The 22,563-nt window shown below is 44.9% G+C and overlaps 1 protein-coding gene across 3 annotated transcripts in view; it reads right to left on the bottom strand.

The window, feature by feature from the left end:
• KIAA0825 (KIAA0825 ortholog) overlaps positions 1-22,563 on the bottom strand; it is a 2,250,404-nt gene that overhangs the window by 356,506 nt on the left and 1,871,335 nt on the right. The gene's annotated exons all lie outside the window — the stretch shown is intronic.

A 22,563-nucleotide genomic window follows, 5' to 3' on the forward strand; every position in this document is an offset into this window, starting at 1 on the left:
GCCCTGAGCAGGAGGAGGCCAGCTCCCAGCGCAGCCTGCAGTGCCGCCTCTGCCCGGGTCCCAGCGCCCTCTCCCCGCCGCTACTGCCCTGCCTACAGCTTCCACTGCCCTCGGCCCTGGCGCTCCCTGCTCCCACTGCCCCTCCACATGTCCCGGCTCTGTCCCTCCCTGCTGCCGTGCTCCTAGCCCTAACACCCTACCTGCTGTGTCCTGCTGAGCTCGCAGCTCCCTGGCTGGTAGTGCCCCGCAGCTCTGGCTGGCAGTGCCCCCTAGCTCTGGCTGGTAGTGCCCCAAAGCTCTGGCTGGTATTGCCCCATAGCTCTGGCCGGCAGTGCCCCCTAGCTCTGGCCGGCAGTGCCCCCTAGCTCTGGCTGGCAGTACCCCCTAGCTCTGGCTGGCAGTGCCCCCTGGGTCTTGTTCGTACTGGCCCTAGCCCTGGCTCTCCTTAGCTCTGTCGCTCCCAGACTCGCAGTGTTACTAGTTCTGCACAGTCTTCGGTAGTGCCTCTACCAGACCCTCTGCGCCGCCTCTCCCTGGCTCGCACTGTCCCAGGCCCTCCTCTCCCTGGCTCGCACTGTCCCAGACCGTCCTCCACCTGGCTACTGTCCCAGGCCCTCCTCTCCCTGACTCGGACTGTCCCTGACTCGCACTGTCTCTGGCTCGCACTGTCCCAGGCCCTCCTCTCCCTGGCTCGCACTGTCCCAGACCGTCCTCTACCTGGCTACTGTCCCAGGCCCTCCTCTCCCTGACTCGGACTGTCCCTGACTCGCACTGTCCCTGGCTCGCACTGTCCCAGACCCTCCTCTCCCTGGCTCGCACTGTCCCAGACCGTTCTCTACCTGGCTACTGTCCCAGGCCCTCCTCTCCCTGACTCGGACTGTCCCTGACTCGCACTGTCCCTGACTCGCACTGTCCCAGACCCTCCTCTCCCTGGCTCGCACTGTCCCAGACCGTCCTCTACCTGGCTACTGTCCCAGGCCCTCCTCTCCCTGACTCGGACTGTCCCTGACTCGCACTGTCCCTGACTCGCACTGTCCCAGACCCTCCTCTCCCTGGCTCGCACTGTCCCTGGCTCGCACTGTCCCAGGCCCTCCTCTCCCTGCCTCCATCTCCTGTCGAGTCCTGCCCCGAGCCCCGCGTGTGCCAAGTCTTCTGTGTCTGCCCCTTGTTCGGCGGAGTCTGTTCCGGAGCCCGTTGTTCGCTGCCTCCCTCTCCTGCGTGCCCAGACTTGGACCAGCTGAGTTCCTGCCGCCTGCAGCTCTCGCCCCGAAGGCTGCTGGCCTGCATCGGGGTCCAGGCCTGACTCCTCCAGAAACCAGCCGACCCAGTGCCCCGTGGATGAATGGCGGCAAAAGCCTTTTAAAGTTTGATCCGCTGCGGGTGATCTGTCAGACACATGCCGCAGTCAGCTTTGTTTTGGTCGCCCAGTTTGGTCACCCTGCTCTAAATGTTTGATGGTGGATCGGAAATGGAAAGAGGGTCTTCCGTGGATTGAACCTGGGACCCCCAGGGCACTGCCCGCGCATGGGCATGCCGGGCTTGCATAGCTCTGTTTGGTGACAGATTGAAATTCCAACACCAGCCTCCTCTTTCTTTGTTTGCCACCGACCTATCTGTCAAACGCCCACCCGGAGGACTGCCAACTCCCGCCCAGGTCTGGTGGCAGGTCTGGTGGCCACAGTGAACCGGAGGACAGCTCGACTGGGCATATGCGCTGCCTCCTGCCCGTGTCACCCTCCCGGACGACATGCCCATGGTGCAGATCGCCCCATGGTGCCAGGAGAGGGGTCGAGTCGGCTGGCAGTGGGAGAGGCCCATCGGAGTGGACTGCAGTGCCCCCGAGCCTCGCTGTATCTGGCTGGCCAGTTTACGGGATGGTGGGGCAGGAGCGGGGCATAGATGGCATGGTGCCAGCCACAGTGGTGGGCAGCAGAAGCGATGATCTGGCTCCCGGATGGAGAAGGCCGTGGCGGTAAGAGACCCAGAAATGCTCGCTTGTTTATATAGCACTTCTACTATTTCTATAAGCACTAGACCTTAGTGAAGTCTTCCATTTTGCCCGTTCTTCTATATTTGAAAACACCAACGATCTCACCCGCTGTCTACACATGAGGGATCCCGAGTGTGTGCGTGTGTGACTACTCCAGTGTGTGCGTGCATGTGACTGCTCCAGAGTGTGTGTGTGTGTGACTGCTCCTGGGTGTGTGTGTGTGTGTGTGTGTGACTGCTCCAGAGTGTGTGTGTGTGTGTGTGTGTGACTGCTCCAGTGTGTGTGTGTCTGCTCCAGTGTGTGTGTGTGTGTGTGTGTGTGTGTGTGTGACTGCTCCAGTGGGTGTGTGTATGTGACTGCTCTGGTTGTGTGTGTGGCTGGCTCTGGGTGTGTGTGGCTGGCTCTGGGTGTGTGAGTGGGTGGTAGTAATTGCTGTCTGCTGAGCTCGTCCGTAGGGTACAATAGTTCTCACATTTGCGAGAGATTAAGCTATTGGCAATGTAAATGACAATGCCATTTATTTATCTGTTTTCAAAACCAACACATACATACAAATTTTGTCATTTACAATGCCAATAGCTCTAACTTCTCCAAAGGCGAAACCGTTGCATTGTAAATGCTTGTCTGTAATTGCCAGCCAGATTTTACGTTTGGCAGACTCAGGAACAGTGAGGGAGTGCCTGCCAAAAAGTTTGTTGTGCACTCGCACTACCTCCTCCACAAGTACCTGCAGCTCCATGCTGCTGAACTTTATTTTCCTCTTTCTTTCTGCCTTCTGACTTTCACTGCTGCTTGCCATGTTTTCTGTTGGTAAACCTTCAAATACAACTCTCCCTGCTGCTCTGTGTCTCTGCTCAGCTCTGACTGCCTCTCCAGAACCTTCCAATTAGTTGCAGCTGCCTGGGTATCCACTTCCTGGTAGGGAGGGGGAGGGTGGTAGCACCTGATTGGCGTTTTCTTAAGTTTCAGTTTTGCTTGCTATCCGATTCGGTATTTACCGAGATTCGGTAAATACAGATTCGGTAAATTCGGAATGTCCGATACCGAATTTTACCGATTCGGTAAATAATACCGATTTTTTCCCTACATCTCATTTACCGATTCTTGATTACCGAATCGGTAAAATTCGGTATTTAAGAATCGGTAAATGACATTTACCTACATCTGGCCCATAGTGCTATTAGAAGCATTTTAAAAGTTGAACTTTGCTCCTATTTTATTCTGCATCGTGCTGGTGTTGCTCCCCCACTGTCACACACAGACATAGAGACTCAGGGCTTGTAGTAGCACAGAAGTGGTGTATGAGTAAGTTGTGGGGGTTGTATGCTGGATTTGCCTACTTATCCTTTATTTCCTCCAGCGCAGATGTGGAAGTTAAACCATCATATATTTCCGTTGATGCATATTGTACTCTAAAAACGGTCTACAAAGTATTGACCTTCTGCCGGTCTGGTGGCTTAGTGGATGAATAAGTCCACTGTAGAGCCTGTGTTTGACCTCATGGTCACGGGTTCAAATACCGGCAGGTCCACTCAGCCTTTCATTCTTCTGAGGTCGATACAATTATTACCATTGAGTTGGATAACAATAAACATATGGTATTCAGTGCCAAGATGCCCTTTGGTAAACGTGCCCTTACAAATACACGTAATGTTGATGCATCAGCCGCTGTCGATGGAGTAAGTAAAAGGCAGTGGAGGTAGGGGGTGGAAGATGGAATTTTGGCAGCCAAACCTCCAAACTCTAGATAAAGCAGATGAACCTCTGTGGCAGCGTGCGGGAGAACAAATGGTGGGTCTGCCTCCACCAAACTCTAAATCTGTCACAAAGTAATTATTTTTTAGAAGTTCAGCATTAGGTTGACTTTATTCCTCAAAGAGGGTGCCTATATCTTCATTTTTCACGACAAAATTGTAAACATTTACTCCTTCTAATACGTTTGAATACTGTGTTTTTTTATCTCTGATTTAACATATCCCTTTCGCCATTAGTAAAACTTCATTTACATAATATTGTATCATGTAGACCGCAACCAATTTCGGTTTTCACTCCATTGTTTTTTACATTTACATTCCTCTGTTAATCCTTAATGTGAAAGCGGCAATGTAGGTTCTAATTAATATTGGTATTATAACATATGTGACTGCATTGGAAATCAGATAAAGTGCATATGATGGATAAAGATAGAAAAATGAAACTGTCTTTAGCTTAGACTCTGAATTGTGTTCTAGCGCAAAGTGGATGACCACAGAAATTTGAGAATTTTGTTCTAGTCTTCAGTATGATAGTACCCAATAAATTGTTGGCAAATCAATATAACTGTGTACTATATTGTAACAAATTGTTGGCAAATCAATGTATCTGTGTACTATAATGTAACAAATTGTTGGGAAATCAATGTATCTGTGTACTATAATGTAACAATGTATTTATAGATAGTTCTGGCCCTGGCAAGATGCTGCAAAGGTTTTTTATTGCTATTCCATAAAAAGAGAAAAAGAAAACATGGCAGACATTTGGTTAATATTTTATATTTTAAATAAATTAATAATTGCATATTATTCTAGTACAACAATACTGGTGGTTCCTAGAAAGCCAGTGTACTTAGTACAGGTAAAGAACATTTTTAAATCTTAATGAACAGCACAGGAAAATAGAACTCATGCAAGAAAAGGTACTGTTGGCTTTCAGAACAGTACCTTTTCTTGCATGAGTTCTATTCATTATATATATATATATATATATATATATATATATATATATATATATATATATATATATATATATATGCAGCTCCAATTCCTAAACTTTCAGCTAGGAAAACAGCACTCGAAAACCAGGCTCGTGCTCGTACTTGTTTTTTTATTATTTAGACCAGAGTGAACAGACGCGTTTCGGCTACAAGCCTTCCTCGGTGTCAATTGCCCTTTGCAGGTGAGCCATACATATTGTGTTTGTTGCGTAGTAGACATGGAAGACGGGCCAAATATTTAGCGCGTCTGTGGGGGCCATCTTTGAATGGAGTTTTGGTGTATGTGGCCGTAGATCGGCATGTCACCCCTGAAAGAAATGCTGTTGGGGGTGTATAGTCTCACTAGTAAATATTAATTTCAAATTAATCCAAATTAATCAATTAATCACATAAACCTAAGTATGTCGCCGTGGATCGGCTGGGTGCCCTCGTGCGAAAACTCTACCGAGGGCAGTACCATCAAGAGACCATTTGTGGTATCATAACTACTCCATATAACAATATCCATATCACAATATCAGTTCGATGCCACTCTGCATACCGATATGCAGTGTCTACAACACAATAACAGTCCATTACTTCTGTAGGAACTTCGTCTGTTTTGGAATTAGTGCAGTAATCAAAGTACAGTTCTTTAAATTATATCATATTACATCATATCATAAAGCTAGATTTGCCCCACATAGAGAATGAAGAGTTCATGGGCCCATAAACTATCAGATTAAACCAGTCAAACAATCAAATTAATTAGTCAATTGTCTATATCTACAAAAATGTACAAGGTCTAGTGAGTTTGGTATCTCCCCACATACTCCAATTCCTTCCCCTAGTTCAAGGTTTGCTTATTCAGGAGATTATCTTTTATAGCAACAGATTCTATGACATGCAGATCAGTGTTTTACACAGTATACTGCCTATTTTCCTAGGTGAACTGCCAGTTCTTCCCCGCTGTTCAACCCTCGGGGGGCCTTTGTCATCAGATCAATTATATATCTGGATTCCAGACGTCTCAATTGTTTTAGTCTGTCACCTCCCCGAATGCTTGCTGGGATGCTATCAAGTCCAAAATACTGTAACTTGCTCCTGTCCCTATTGTGTGCCTCATTGAAGTGTCTTGCGACAGGGTATGATGGATCTACCTTCTCAATCGCCCTTTGATGTTCCAAGACCCTCATCTTTAGGGGATTGATGGTGCTGCCCACATATCTTAGGCCGCAAGGGCAGACGAGACAGTAAACAGCAAATGGTGTACTGCATGTTAGGAATTTCTTTATGGGTTTAGTTATACCTGCCCCTGGTACATAATAGGATAGTATCCTTCTACTCCCAACACAAGCTTTGCACTTACCACAAGGGTAAAAGCCCTTCATTTCGGTCAGTGTCTGCTGTTTTGGTTTCCTCTGTTCAAAATGGCTTCTCACAAGCGTGTCTTTAAGGGATCTCGCTTTGCGGAAAGTGATCTGCGGTTTTGCAGGAATATCCTCTTTGATTGTGGGATCAGTTAAAAGGATATGCCAGTTTTTGGCCAATATCCCTCTGAGGATATGTGACTCTGAGCTGTATGTTGTTATCATGCGGAACTTGCCGCCTGTGTCTCTCTCCTTTACTTCAGTTTTAGTTTGTAATAAACAAACCCTTGGGATTTTCCTAACCTTCATCAGTGTTCTTTCTAGGGAATGTATATCGTACCCTCTTTTGGTGAATCTCTCAATGCTCCCTTGAGCCGCTAACTCAAAGTCTTCATCTCTGCTGCTGTTTCTCTTTAACCTTATGAGTTCCCCGTAGGGAATACTATGTATGAGCTTTGTTGGATGATTGCTGTTTGCCCTAAGGATTGAATTGCCTGCCGTGGGTTTCCGGTATAGTGAGGTGTGTAGTCTATCCTGCTCAACAAACACTCTCAGATCAAGAAAATCCGCTGCCACTGGATCTACTGTTCCCGAGAAGTGTAGATTGTAATTGTTGGCATTCAAGACCTCGATATATCTCAGAGCCATCTCCATCGTCCCTTGCCACACGATGAAGTGGTCGTCGATATACCGGTGCCACCTCACTACCCTGCCTGTCACCTGCCCATCTGTACAGAGTACTATGGGCACCCGCTCCTCCCACCAGCCAACGAACAGGTTCGCGTAGCTGGGAGCGAAGCAGGTACCCATGGCCGTCCCAGATACCTGTATATAGTGCTGGTCATCGAACAGGAAGGTATTACTTGTCAGGCAGAATTCGACAAATTCCAACAACATGCAGTTGTGTAAAGCAAATCTTGCTGGTCTCTTATTCAGGTAATGTTCAACAGCTGTAATGCCCAGTTCGTGTCTTATGTTCGTGTATAGACTTGATATGTCCAATACCATCAGTAAATATGTTGGTTCCCATGTGAGATCCTCAATTTTCATCAAAAAGTCTTTGGTGTCCCTGATGTGGGATTTCAACTGTATGACCAATGGGAACAGGTATATATATATAACAATAAAACAAGCCCGACCTAAAAAAATCATGTATCAGACGTCTGCCCTCCTCCTATCTGTGCTGCTGCCCGAGAAAACTCTGTAAAGTATCTAGTTATCTACAATACTTTAATGGCATTACAATGTCATGTGAATGCCCCAGAAATTTCAAGCTCAGGCAGCTGGATAAATAAAGGGATCGGAGCTGTGTTGAAGGCAAGCACTTTTTCGGGATGCACACAACTTCTGCCAAATCAAAACATGTACTCCTGGCTCCCAACATTTGAATGGAGCAAAAGCCCCTCTCCTGGTGATTCGCGCATAATTGTCTGGTGACAGCTGCACTGTAAAGCCAGGCCATAAAAAGGATAAAGAATGGATAGAAAAAAGCACTGGTATGTAGTTCTGGCACTAAAATGCATATTTAGGTGGATGTGCATATGTGAAGAGGGAAAATGCTATAACTCACAGTGCAAGAAAGCCAGTGGCTGAAATGGATTGTCCAACACCAAATGCTGTGTTGGGAAGAATTACAACATAAATGGAAGTTGAACAGACAAATGGCTAAAGAGGACTGACCCAATCCCACTCCATGTTTACGTACAGGGTTGTGGAATTCCAATGGCTTGAATATATTGTTGGTATATATTGTTTGAGGTCAAAGACAACAAGTTTTTTTATTTATTTTGTCCTCTGGACTACTAGATCAGCCCCTCTAACCGGCAGCACCAAACATTTCGGTTGCCAAAGTACACTGCCACAGTTTGCTTGTGGCAAGAAGGACTGTTTGCTGCTAAAGGAAGCTAGACATCTCTGTGAATAGATATTCAAAATGGTTATATGGTTAAATAATGCAAAACCTTTGGTGTTTAGGTGAACACTCTGAAGTAATGCAGTGAGTTGTATGCTCAGCTTGTAAAACTGACATTGATTTCCATATGAAAACATGCATATATGTTTGCAAGAATTAACAAGTTGTGGCTATTTATGATGATCCCATAATGCACCTTGATAATACACAAATAAATGTAGAATAGAAGCAAGATTGACCATTGTTTGTTTTAAATGGAGAATCAGTGTAAAACTATTAAGAGTAACGTGTAAATAATATAGAAGGAGCCACGTTCTTAAAGTCACAAGAGTACACTCCAGACAGGCAGATATTGCATTTTTTCACAGTGTAAGAGCGACCCAGTGAATGAAAAGGAGTCGGTGCTTTCAGTTCATCACTGCCTAAAATCCATTCCATTTTGAGTCTTTTCTAGGGTGGGAAATGGTTGAAGAGGAGTTGATGAATACCCGTAAACATGTTATTTTATGGGAATGAACAGACTCACAGCACATTTCAACCAAGGAGTTATGAGTGCAAAACCAACTTTTGCAAGTATGAGCCAAATGTACATGCATAAGTAGCTTTCAGAATCGAGCCCTTAACATTATAACTCTATAATTGCCTTAAGCTTATCTAGTTGTCAAAAGTAGACCAGTTATTGATCGAGTGCTTGGTACATGCTCACAATTATAGGAAAAAAGGGAACTGAAGCACATTGAGATGCTTGATTTACCCAAGAACTACACAATGTGGTCAAGTGCATCAGATCAGGCTTTGAGGCATCGTGTTGACACTCAATTGGCAATAGAGGCACCAAACTGGAAATATAATTTATATTTATTTACAGTAATGTTTTGGGAAATCTAGTGAATACTTAAAAGTAAATTCGCCAACGCAATTCACAAAATGTTCCCTTAAAAATAAGGTAAGAAAGAGAGCAATGTACAATTAGATCAATGATGCATCCTGTGCTCTGCTATAGTTAAAACTTGGGCATAATTAAAGTGCTGGCATATTGAGAACCCACCCATAATCAGAAAGCTGGCCTAAAAAGGGACTCTGCACACTCAGAGCCTGTGAAATTTCAAATATTTGACACATAAAAAGCACAGGTGTATCTGGAGTCTGGTATAATTATAAAGGTAACGATTCAGAAAAGGGGGGGTGGTGATGAACAGAGTGTCTGAATTAAGCAGACCACTCTTACCCAGTCCAAAGATCAGGGCTTGATCCATCACCGTTATTTATCTCACTGCCCCATCCCAGCTCAGAACCTGGCTATATGCAAATTAGTCTGTCCCTGGCCCAGTGCATCATGGGAACAGGGCAGACCAAACTACCAAGCCAATTCTTCACCAGAAAGGAGACAAGCTACCGGGGACCGGTTTCTGGCATTTCAGCCTCTTCGGCCCGGCTTGCTTGAATCCTGATGGAGCAGTGAGAAAGGGACTCATGTCTGAGTATACCCTGCCACACCTATAGTGGCCAAAAACGATTCAGAAAAGGGGGTGGTGATGAACAGAGTGTCTGAATTAAGCAGACCACTCTTACCCAGTCCAAAGATCAGGGCTTGATCCATCACCGTTATTTATCTCACTGCCCCATCCCAGCTCAGAACCTGGCTATATGCAAATTCGTCTGTCCCTGGCCCAGTGCATCATGGGAACAGGGCAGACCAAACTACCAAGCCAATTCTTCACCAGAAAGGAGACAAGCTACCGGGGACCGGTTTCTGGCATTTCAGCCTCTTCGGCCCGGCTTGCTTGAATCCTGATGGAGCAGTGAGAAAGGGACTCATGTCTGAGTATACCCTGCCACACCTATAGTGGCCAAAAACGATTCAGAAAAGGGGGTGGTGATGAACAGAGTGTCTGAATTAAGCAGACCACTCTTACCCAGTCCAAAGATCAGGGCTTGATCCATCACCGTTATTTATCTCACTGCCCCATCCCAGCTCAGAACCTGGCTATATGCAAATTAGTCTGTCCCTGGCCCAGTGCATCATGGGAACAGGGCAGACCAAACTACCAAGCCAATTCTTCACCAGAAAGGAGACAAGCTACCGGGGACCGGTTTCTGGCATTTAAGGCTCTTCGGCCCGGCTTGCTTGAATCCTGATGGAGCAGTGAGAAAGGGACTCATGTCTGAGTATACCCTGCCACACCTATAGTGGCCAAAAACGATTCAGAAAAGGGGGTGGTGATGAACAGAGTGTCTGAATTAAGCAGACCACTCTTACCCAGTCCAAAGATCAGGGCTTGATCCATCACCGTTATTTATCTCACTGCCCCATCCCAGCTCAGAACCTGGCTATATGCAAATTAGTCTGTCCCTGGCCCAGTGCATCATGGGAACAGGGCAGACCAAACTACCAAGCCAATTCTTCACCAGAAAGGAGACAAGCTACCGGGGACCGGTTTCTGGCATTTCCGCCTCTTCCGCCCGGCTTGCTTGAATCCTGATGGAGCAGTGAGAAAGGGACTCATGTCTGAGTATACCCTGCCACACCTATAGTGGCCAAAAACGATTCAGAAAAGGGGGTGGTGATGAACAGTGTCTCTGAATTAAGCAGACCACTCTTACCCAGTCCAAAGATCAGGGCTTGATCCATCACCGTTATTTATCTCACTGCCCCATCCCAGCTCAGAACCTGGCTATATGCAAATTAGTCTGTCCCTGGCCCAGTGCATCATGGGAACAGGGCAGACCAAACTACCAAGCCAATTCTTCACCAGAAAGGAGACAAGCTACCGGGGACCGGTTTCTGGCATTTCAGCCTCTTCGGCCCGGCTTGCTTGAATCCTGATGGAGCAGTGAGAAAGGGACTCATGTCTGAGTATACCCTGCCACACCTATAGTGGCCAAAAACGATTCAGAAAAGGGGGTGGTGATGAACAGAGTGTCTGAATTAAGCAGACCACTCTTACCCAGTCCAAAGATCAGGGCTTGATCCATCACCGTTATTTATCTCACTGCCCCATCCCAGCTCAGAACCTGGCTATATGCAAATTAGTCTGTCCCTGGCCCAGTGCATCATGGGAACAGGGCAGACCAAACTACCAAGCCAATTCTTCACCAGAAAGGAGACAAGCTACCGGGGACCGGTTTCTGGCATTTCAGCCTCTTCGGCCCGGCTTGCTTGAATCCTGATGGAGCAGTGAGAAAGGGACTCATGTCTGAGTATACCCTGCCACACCTATAGTGGCCAAAAACGATTCAGAAAAGGGGGTGGTGATGAACAGAGTGTCTGATTTAAGCAGACCACTCTTACCCAGTCCAAAGATCAGGGCTTGATCCATCACCGTTATTTATCTCACTGCCCCATCCCAGCTCAGAACCTGGCTATATGCAAATTAGTCTGTCCCTGGCCCAGTGCATCATGGGAACAGGGCAGACCAAACTACCAAGCCAATTCTTCACCAGAAAGGAGACAAGCTACCGGGAACCGGTTTCTGGCATTTCAGCCTCTTCGGCCCGGCTTGCTTGAATCCTGATGGAGCAGTGAGAAAGGGACTCATGTCTGAGTATACCCTGCCACACCTATAGTGGCCAAAAACGATTCACCCCCTTTTCTGAATCATTTTGTCCACCATAAGCGTGGAAGGGTATACTCAGACGTGAGTCCCTTGCTCATTGCACCATCAGGATTCAAGCAAGCCGGGCCGACGACGCCTGAAATGGCAGAAACCGGTCCCCGGAAGCTTGTTTCCTTCCCAGTACAAGAATTGGCTTGGTAGTTTGGTTTGCCCTGTTCCCATCATGCACTGGGACAGGAACAGACTAATTTGCATATAGCCAAGTTCTGAGCTGGGATGGTGCAGTGAGCTAAAAAACGGTGATGGATCAAGCCCTGATCTTTGGACTGGGTAAGAGTGGTCTGCTTAATTCAGGCACTCTGTTCATCACCACCCCCTTTTCTGAATCATTTTGTCCACCATAACCGTGGAAGGGTATACTCAGATGTGAGTCCCTTGCTCATTGCACCATCAGGATTCAAGCAAGCCGGGCCGACGACGCCTGAAATGGCAGAAACTGGTCCCCGGAAGCTTGTTTCCTTCCCAGTACAAGAATTGGCTTGGTAGTTTGGTTTGCCCTGTTCCCATCATGCACTGGGACAGGAACAGACTAATTTGCATATAGCCAAGTTCTGAGCTGGGATGGTGCAGTGAGCTAAAAAACGGTGATGGATCAAGCCCTGATCTTTGGACTGGGTAAGAGTGGTCTGCTTAATTCAGGCACTCTGTTCATCACCACCCCCTTTTCTGAATCATTTTGTCCACCATAAGCGTGGAAGGGTATACTCAGATGTGAGTCCCTTGCTCATTGCACCATCAGGATTCAAGCAAGCCGGGCCGACGACGCCTGAAATGGCAGAAACCGGTCCCCGGAAGCTTGTTTCCTTCCCAGTACAAGAATTGGCTTGGTAGTTTGGTTTGCCCTGTTCCCATCATGCACTGGGACAGGAACAGACTAATTTGCATATAGCCAAGTTCTGAGCTGGGATGGTGCAGTGAGCTAAAAAACGGTGATGGATCAAGCCCTGATCTTTGGACTGGGTAAGAGTGGTCTGCTTAATTCAGGCACTCTGTTCATCACCACCCCCTTTTCTGAATCATAATTATAAAGGTGGCATAATAAAAGCCTTGCAACAACACAAACTCTGACCAAATGTATGCACTGTCTGAGTGGCTGTTATCAAAGCTAAGGGCGGTGCCATAATGTGTCATCAAAAGGTAAAAGTAAATATTTTTAGAGGACAGGTAGATTTTTTAAGCATCCCAACCTTTTGACAAGAAGACATTATATAAATTACACATCCCTGATGTAGGCTTTATTATGATTTGTTTTATTACATGAGGCTGGTCTCTAAGCCAGAACTTATAATGATGAAACGTTAAGCATCCAGAGTAATTTACAAGTGGTTCTACTCAATTAAACCATTTCCATCACTCACTATCTTACTGTCAAAGTAAATCACCATTGGGGGCGTAGTTCTGCCCAGCCCAGGTCAGCTCAGTGAGCCAAGAGCCTCTGCAACATCTCAGTGACTAGGTCCATTCAAAGCTGCCTATCCCTCCCCTTCCCAAGAGAAGTGCAGTTTGGACTGGACTGTTTCTTTGGGGTCAACAATGAAGCAGACAGGCTTATGGACTAAGAATGATGGACTCTATTGACCTCAGTGTAATTACTAATGTTCAGATTAATTCAAGTACTTCCATTCATCACTTTTGTACTGTCCCAGTGTGCTTTCTTGTACCGTTCCATTTACAAGTTCTCTCCCTACCACATCCTCGTATTTGTAATCTAGTCACGACAAAACGCCATCCCATGAACAGCACCTTATATTTGAGTCACTCCTGCTGAAATTAAGGAGCAAAGGTGGAATGAAAACTCATGGCAAGACCTTCCTTAAACTGAAGTCACAGGAGCATCTGTGCGCCACATAGTGGTGGTGGCAAATTAATACAAAAGGCCCATAAAAAGGCCTTTTTCGATGTGTTTGGAGAGTTCCAGGAGGCAAAATGCTATTGTTCCCGCAGTCATGAAAGGTCTCGCACTTTTTAAAGCCATTAGGACGATTCTGCTTCCAGGTGCAATGTCACCATAATGAGTCATTTTGCAGTTTCATGACTTAATGCCTTTATTAACATTTTAAGAATGTACCCGCTTTTATTATGACGCGGGTGCAGCAGCATAACGTGTGAGGCCTACCCACCAAAGCTTCCCTACAGGAAGCATCAGACCGACTTTCCAAAAATCACCCTGCTTGTCTTCTCCTTTTCATCCCTTCTTGCATGGATGTCTCCATTCAAGTGACACCGTGAACGGTGAAATTAATCAAGTTAAGGTAGACATCAATATTGACTACTGCTGTATTCTAACACTTCAGGTGATATCTAAAGCTGCTAACTTTATTCATCACTGCACTATTCTTCATTTTTTTCTGTTTGCAGAAGGAAGACTTTAAAAGTCACCTACTGATTTTTAGAGTGCAGGCATACACTAGATAAAGATATTTAAGCTGTCAGTATAAACCGCTTCTGTTTTCATTTTGCATTTATTTCAATGCCAGACTCAAGGCATACATTTTTCATCACCTGCAATGCTATGAATAAAAGATTAAAAAGAGAACTGAGAAGAAATTCTATCACATACAGGGCATGCAGCACACTGAGCAGACACAGTGTGCATAACTAAATGTTTAATTTTTATCTTTCTCTCTCTCTTTCTCTTTTCTACGACAGGCACATTATTGTCTGGCTAAATACATCATCAGCCTAATTCCCAGCATTTCAGCTCTACTGTGTTCTTGCTAAACCAGCCTGGACCCAATTACCTATTCAATTCCCTTGAAATGTATGGTGGAGACGTAGCAAGCCCAGGTTATACAAAGGGAACACTGGGTACGCCTTATGCTGTGCAGCGGTTACACTAGAGCAATTTCAGCATTACACATCCTATTGTCTTATTAGGCAAATTAGCGGAAGGATGAAACACCCCTCCTCCTTTCATGGAACTTAGAAGCAATAATAATAGTAATAAAAAAAATCCAGGATAATTTCAGTTCCTCATTAAGGTTCATTTTCCTTTTTCAGCCCCAGGAGATAATGTGATGAGGCCACACTGAAGACATGCATGTGTTTTATTCAGAGCCAGGGTACCAGTTGGGTTCTTAATTTCAGTTTCAGTGAGCCTGAAAAGACCAAGAATGGATTTTTTTTAAATATCCAATCGATGGCGTCTGCCCATGCAATCAGCGTGTTAGGGGACCACTTGCTCAGTTGCTAATGTAACCTGTATGACCTTTTATTTATCAGAACAGACTTGCTATGCATGATATGCCTGTCTGGAGGAAGCAAAATCCATTAACAAAGGAATTATGCCCTTTTTTGGAAACTAATATTAATTGCCACCAGGGTTCTTTGGATGTAAATTGATCAGAGCATACTAATTTCCCTTCTAATTAATGCAGCTGGGTTTGGTTATTTCATCTCACACCAGCTTTGTTCAACAAGTGGGACCTCTTTAATTTTTCACTGTTCATTGAACTATGGCAGGAAAGTGTGGGTACTCTATGAAATGGTATACAACCTGCTACCATTTTGGATCAACATGCGCTACTGAAACACTCATTTTAGGATGCATTGTTTTAATAAAGAGTCCAAAAACGTAAAATCTGGCTTTGGTAACCATACTGTGTGTATAGTGGAGCAGCTGGTGCCGGGCACGAGCAATAAAATCAGCTTTTGTTCATGGTCAATGACACAAATCTAATAATGCACCTGTCCAGGACTTGGCATACATCTCCCACACAGTACAGAAACGTATAAAAGCTACTATCTAAATATGCATTCCACCACATGTTTTCCTGAAAATGCAATATGGTTGGACAACAGTATCCATGTATCTGTGTATGAAATTCATGCACTGATTGTATCTCACACAAAGAACTGCTGTAAAAATACTTCATGGCGTCCACCACTATGACAATAAATTATACCTGCTCCACAGATATTGCACTTTTTCCCTAAAGACCAGAAAAATTCAATTTAACAGCTTCAGACTCCATTGCAAGAAGGGCTGAAACAAGGACAGCAAATCCTCATTTATACTATTTGATGCATCTTCAGGTTCATTCAGTGCTACTACATGGTTATCCTCACACTGATTTAAGAAGGATCACTGAAACCATTAAACAGCAGTTGCTTAAGGATTGGACCTTTTCTGTGCTGGCAGCTCTGCTAAACTCTACTGATCCTCTGAAAGCAGCCTACAGCCGATCTACATGAATGAGCCTTACCAGCCATGCCATTATCTAGTTCATTCTGAAGGTTTCATAGAAGACTGACCAGTGTTCAACTAAACAAAAATTACATCACCAAATTAAGGTGGCTTTTTGAAGTTGCGCAGCCATTCCCCCACCTCTGCACATTTTTCCAAAACACATTTCGTCTTGTAAGTAATCCTCCTATGTTCTGACTATATGTATGTAAATAACCACGAGCGCGTGAAAAATTAGAAAGGGGTAACCCTCAGCCTCCCTAGATAGAACTGACAATTACAAATGAGTTTGCCAGTCTAGAAATTAACTCTTACGGTCTAAGAGATCAGTTATCTGGTCTCAATATATCCTAAGATGGTGGGGAATCTGCACCCAGATGGACAGACGGGCCGAAGTTCCGTCTGTCCGCTGCATTCAGTACTGAATGCTCATCTGCCCAACCGCCCTTACCGATTAGAACATCGTCTAACTCAGAGCAATTATCGCTTGGACCAGATATTGAAACTTCCTTAAGTGTCCTCCAATCCTCGGCTGAGACACGTCCGGCCTATTTAGGGCTGTCACCGTCCCCTTCCTGACACACTGTCTTGATGAAGACCCTGAGTGACCACCAACTGGGGCACATTTAGGGTCGAAACGTCGACGATTACTCAAGGTCCAGACTAACCAAGACTCCACACATTGAAAGAATAGAGTCATTGGTGTGAAAGCATTATCTGGCCTATCCCTCACCTGTACATAAAAAACCTCAACCACCTTGTATTTACTGTACACTTGTTGAGCACTGAGCACCTACGCACAAGATCACCCCATATCCAAGTAACCATTGATTTCATGTTGACAGCCACTGTTTACTGTGATTATCTATAAATGAATTAATTCTGATAAAAAGAAACAGTACAAAGCATCTAGATTTCTGTTTCCATTTCTTCATAGAGAATTGCTTTACTCTACAGGCACTATAATAAGGTTGCTACCGGATTTTACAAGTGCATTATAAGCACCATTAAGTAACGTACCTTCTACCCGACAGAACCACTTGTTGTTTAACCAATTCAGTTTGTAAGCAGGGCTCTTAGTCTAAGGGATAACAAGTGCAAGTTAAGATCGCCTTCAGGATCCTAAATCATGTTTACTAGCAAGGCCCTTAGGTGAAAATAAAAACTGTGAGATGTTTAGTGGGTATAATGACCCCTAACATCAATGGGTCGACATGTTTCAGCCTTAATCTAGTGCCATCAAGGGTCAATAGGCTTTCTTCAGGACTGGAAATGTGCCTAGTATCCCTGCGATATATAGTTGGTAACTATGGCCTATACGGGCTTAGCATCAAAGGCATGCGGGAGCCAAAGTAGGTGTAAGGGAGGGCGAAGTCCCTTGATGAAAGTGTGACTATAGGGATTGCCCCCCCCCCCACTACCTCACAAAGCCCTACATAATAGAGGATATAGAGCGTTACAGGAAAAGGCCCATTTTGGTCTGTATGTTTGCATGCTTCATGATGTTTGCATAAACTACTACTCATGGTTGGCAGTTACCAACTATATATCGTAGGGATATTACGTACATTTCCGGACCTGCAGAAAGCCTATTGACCCTTTAGTGCACTAGGCACAGGCTGAAACATGTCGACCCACTGATGTTAGGGGTCATTATACCTACTAAACATCTCACTGTTTTTATTCTCACCAAAGGACCATGCACCATGCTAGTAAACAAGATTTAGGACCCTGAAGGTGATTTAAAATTGCACTTGTTATCCCTTAGATAAAGAGCTCCATTTATAAACTGCTTTCAGCCCACCCACTCACACTAGGTGCAGTGGGTGAGGATCCGATGATGAAGTATGCCACTGGGCATACCTGCGGGTGAGGAACCTACTCATATATATCCAAGAGATGCGCAAATGTACCTGAGTGTAGATATCCCACCATCTTAAGATATATAGAGACCAGATAACTGACCTCTTAGACCTGAAGAGTTAATTTCTAGACAGGCTAACTCTCTTTTGTGTAATTACTGACTACATGCACCACAATTGCTGGCCATAAAAACAAATGTATGCTTTGTCCTTATGCTGCCGTCTATATCCGAGCTTAAAGTGCTATGAAAAAACACATATATGTAAAAACAGACATACCTTTTAATTATCTAAAACAGTATGCTCGATGGCTACACTACCCCTAGTTTCACGTTCTTCTCAGATTTTTAAGAACATCCTAGACAGCCTTTCTAAGGAAACAGAAAAACAGACCAAATACCAATTAAAATATATTTGCCTCTTTAAGCTCGCCATTATTTTTCTCAAAAATCTGCATTGGTACAAAAGTAGTCGGAATGTACTGCCTGGAAAATAATGATCCTACCCTTACATGTGACAAGTATGCACAGGAGAGAGCTGAGTGCAATGGAGGAAGGCTTGGCTTGTACCCTGGGAGAACAGCAGAGCACTAAGGCAAGGCTTCAAATAAGGGCTGGGAACATTGTTCAGCAGACACGGAGGCAGCCTCCGTGTGGTGGTGGCAGGTGTGCATAGACTGCAATTAAAGTGTCATGGGGACACGTGGATCACAGGCAGTGAAAGGTAGAAAATAGGTTCAGTCTGATACTTCCAGGAATTTTTACCGCCTTCCTCGGCGTAAATGTCTAAGTGCTATAGAGAGTCGAACATATTGCACTGAAGAGGTGCATACAATGCAGTGTGACCCCATCAGCATTCCATCATGCTAAGCCACTTAAGACGAGGTCAAATCTTGCAGGCAAGGAGCCCCAAGGAACGCCAGAGGGCCTAAGTAGCACTCTTGGGGCTAGGCTACATAGCACCAGTAGGAGCTCGAGGAAGGAAATAAAAACAATATATAAAGTGGCAAACAGCATTAATAAAACATGACATTAAAGGGAGCTTCCCTCTCTATTATTCATGCGCTACCCTCTGGATATTGTCGCCGCCCTGGATTTATTTTAATGACCAGACCTATAAGATGAAGTGTAAAGTTTATAAGAGAATCAATTCACAGTGTTACACGTCCTCTTGCAAACCTGAGACTCCCAGATTCCATTCATAATACACTGTAATATGGTTACAAGTGCATTGAAATTCATCTTGTTACAATGGTAGTAATATATCCCACCAGGAGTACTATTCCTAGTAGCAATTTAAAATAATTATTGCGAGACTTGATGCTAGACATCAGGTTTGCAGCAGAATTACAATGAGGAAAGTGTATTAGAGACAAAACATTGCAGCAAGAAAACTTCATAATGGTGCAATTTGGAACTAAGCCTCAATTTTACAGTAATAGATTCTCTTTATGGCGGCACAAAGGAGTAAATGCACTTAGCAAATTCAAATCTATTATTAGTCACACTTCCCGATTGTAGTGCAAAAATTGAGAAAAGAAATTAGCCCTTTATGTATGTCTCATATATAGAGGAGGTTCCACTAAGGAAAGCATTATATGGCGAGAGAGAGAGATCTCATTACAACGTAGAAATACTGTAGGTGTAACTGCGGCAAATTATTCAAATTTAAAGAAAATCTTCTCAAATAGTTCTCGGTGTCTTCATTTTCCAATTAGCAGCTTCTGAATCTGGGATACTGTACATCACCAATGCACCTGCTATTACGGAAATGCAACATCTCACAGAAGCGGTGCCGATAAATTGGTCCTCTGTTGCCTACCGCAGTTCGTCTCCTCAAACAGACGCAAATGCCTACAGCACACGGTGGCTTTTTCTCGCGCCCTGATTGGTTGCTGCCATAGCGATGAGGGGCAAGATCTCATTACAGCATCGCCGGTTGGGGTACGACTGTGCGCAAAAAGCATTCCACGTAGCTGATTAGTGGGACTCTGATGTTGGCTGCTGTGCTTAGTGGGTCTTACAGAACGGTGGGTAACTTCCCGTAAAGGGCAAATTTGCGCCACAAAGCCTTCACCGGTTTTTCCCTTTTTTAAAGAAAACAGCTGTTGATTTCTGAACTCGCCCTTCACAAACTGCAGCAGATACTTTAATTTTAACACTGTGGTTCAGCAATAGGCGTCGATTCTGCAGAAGAAAAAAACAGAAAAACGCGGAGGCACCAAGTTTAAAATATACATGTTACCTGTCACCGTTGTCAGATATGACAAGCAGCAACTCTTGGTCCCTAGAGGTGAAGCTTCCTCCAGCAAAACGTTGACCTTTCTAAATGATGCCTTTTGGCTACTTCTCTAGCAGACATCCACACCAGGTGCCCTTAGGCTAACTGAACAGTTTTTTTTAGCTCTACCGCAGATAAGAAAAAAAATCCTTGCCAACTGCCTAACAATTGCACTGTATAGATCTCCTCGAGACATGTTTGCCGCCTGCTTGTTATTGAGGAGACTAAATCGTCCCAGCACGTATAATGCAGCACTAACAAGCAATATTCACCTGCAAATGTGACAGTCTGGATGAAGCGGCTCCCTACAGTTTTCGAACGGGAGAACCATGCCCTTCAGGTGGTTGCAAAAGGCACATCCATAGCATCATTTACACAGCTTACATCCCATGTAATGATACCCAACCTGGCATCTGCCACGCTTTCTGCCTTTCAGCTCAAAATAAAGTGCAGCTCCCCTCACATTGCATCCTGATTAAACAAATTAACTGTGGCGCTGACTGCAAATGTACACACTGGAGTGCAGGAAATGAACAGATACAATGGCCAAGTCTGTGTTTAATTTTAATTAAATTTCATTCTGTAGCTCAATTAATCCACATCTCCAAATGTCAGCAGGACTTAGGCAAATGGAATGGCATCTGCTGCACTGCACACTGACTATAAAACCCCTCACTGCACGTTCGAGCTCTGGAATGACACCAGGAAAGATGAAATATGTGTCTTAAGCGTAGAGCAGGGTGTAGAATGCTAAGCGCACACCTACTTCCGGCTGAACCGCTGCCCCTCCCTCGAGGGTTCGAGCCGGCAGGATGCGGCGTGAGAGCCGCCATCTCACCGTGAAGGCTGTCCGCGCCGCCTCAAAGGGGGCTATCGAAAGGCGATCATATTCACAGAAATCGTCTTGATGTGCTGGGCGTCCATGGCGTGGACGCGCTCTAACTGTGGATTCTTTGCGTGACCTTAAATAAAATACTCAAGGGGCCATTTGTCAAACCTGTGTGTCAGCACAAACCGACAACTTCCTCCAGCATGAATGTAAATATCTAAATCAATAGGCAGGGGTGGATTGTGGAGGCAAACTCAGCGCCTGCACCACTTTTCTGGATCAGGAAGAGGGCCCTTCACTTCAAATGACAATGTGAACCTGTAGTGATGATTAATCCTAATACAGCACTTTCTCTTATGAGGGGTGCACATAATCCGTTGCAGAAGTAAGAAGATTCTATTACAAAAAAATGTCAACAATGAATTGCTTAACTGGCTCTCCGGCAGAGGATTCCAGAAATTATTTTACAAAGTATTGTCCATTCCCAAACCCTTCCTTGTCCCGGGCAAAATGTATTACTCTGTCTTAGCAATGCAACGGGCCTTTGAAACTACAGTTGATCTTCTTCCATCATTTGAAGCTATAAATGTCCCAATCATCTGAATTTAAAGAAAAACCTGAAGGTTCATTGTCTTGTGGAGACTCGGGATAGGTGTCTGGTGTCAGGTATTTGGTTGGAAGTTGGTGGGTTTTCAGTGCCAGGGGTTTATTATGTGTTTCACTCAACTATCATCAACTTATCCTTAATAAAATGCTTGCAGCACAACAAACTACAGCTCAGGCTCAGAGAGCGGTATTCATTCCTGTTATGGCTGGGATCAGGCAGAGAGCTGCCTAAAAACGAAAGGGCACAGAAGCCCCCTCTGATTTTTTTATAGCATACTGGTGTATTTCTGGTCAAACAATCAATTCATATTTGTTTAGCACAGGTCTTCACCGCAAGGGTGTACAGACGCTGGGTTGCTGGGCTCAGTAGAAAAGCCAGGCTTTGAGTCTCTTCCTGAATTCTGCCAGAGAGGGTGATGTCTAGAGGCGGAGGTCGTTCCAGGACTTGGGAGCGGGGTAGGAGAAGGAACGGCCTCCACTGTGGCTTTAAAGGATGTGTGGTGTCTGTACAGGGGTGAGGGAGGCGGAGCAAAGTTCTCTTGAAGGTATGGGGAAGTAAAGACGGTGGCTGATGTATGCTGGTCCTTGGATGTGGAGAGCTTTGTAGGAGTGTCAGCGTTATGCGCTTAGTATGATCAGATTAATTAAGCAATAGCAGCATAGAGACAACGCTTCACAATTTGTTCTGTTTTTTTTTTAGTGCTAGAAGTTTTATTTCGCCCAAACTTGACCCAGAATCAGGTCTCAGAGCGCTTTACATGAGCACCAGTTGCATTACATGAGGACACATTCATTTTTGTTAGGCAAGGGGAGATTAAGTGATTTGCCCAGAATCACAGGATGTTGAGCGTCGTTGCTGAGACTCGAACCCGGTTCCCCAGATTTGAAGTCCACCACCCTAACCGTTAGGCTACATCCTCTCCCCATTGTCGTCCTCTGTTGACAATGAAAGATTTTGCTATCCGACTGACTTCCCCACCACACTTTCCTTGTCTAAAATCTTGTTTGGATTTGAGGCATATTGCCCTGCGAAACTTTCGTTCCAGCCTTTTGATTTTTGGAAGACGAGAGGATATTTTTTATTCTTTTTGTTTGTTCACTACAATGGCTGCCGGATAAAAGTTTGACTGACTAAGACTGAAGTTATAACTGTTCAATCCAGTCTTGGTGAATTAATCCC

The sequence above is a fragment of the Lissotriton helveticus genome, chromosome 2_1 (assembly GCF_964261635.1).
Source record: "Lissotriton helveticus chromosome 2_1, aLisHel1.1, whole genome shotgun sequence".
In the NCBI taxonomy this organism is placed as follows: domain Eukaryota; kingdom Metazoa; phylum Chordata; class Amphibia; order Caudata; family Salamandridae; genus Lissotriton; species Lissotriton helveticus.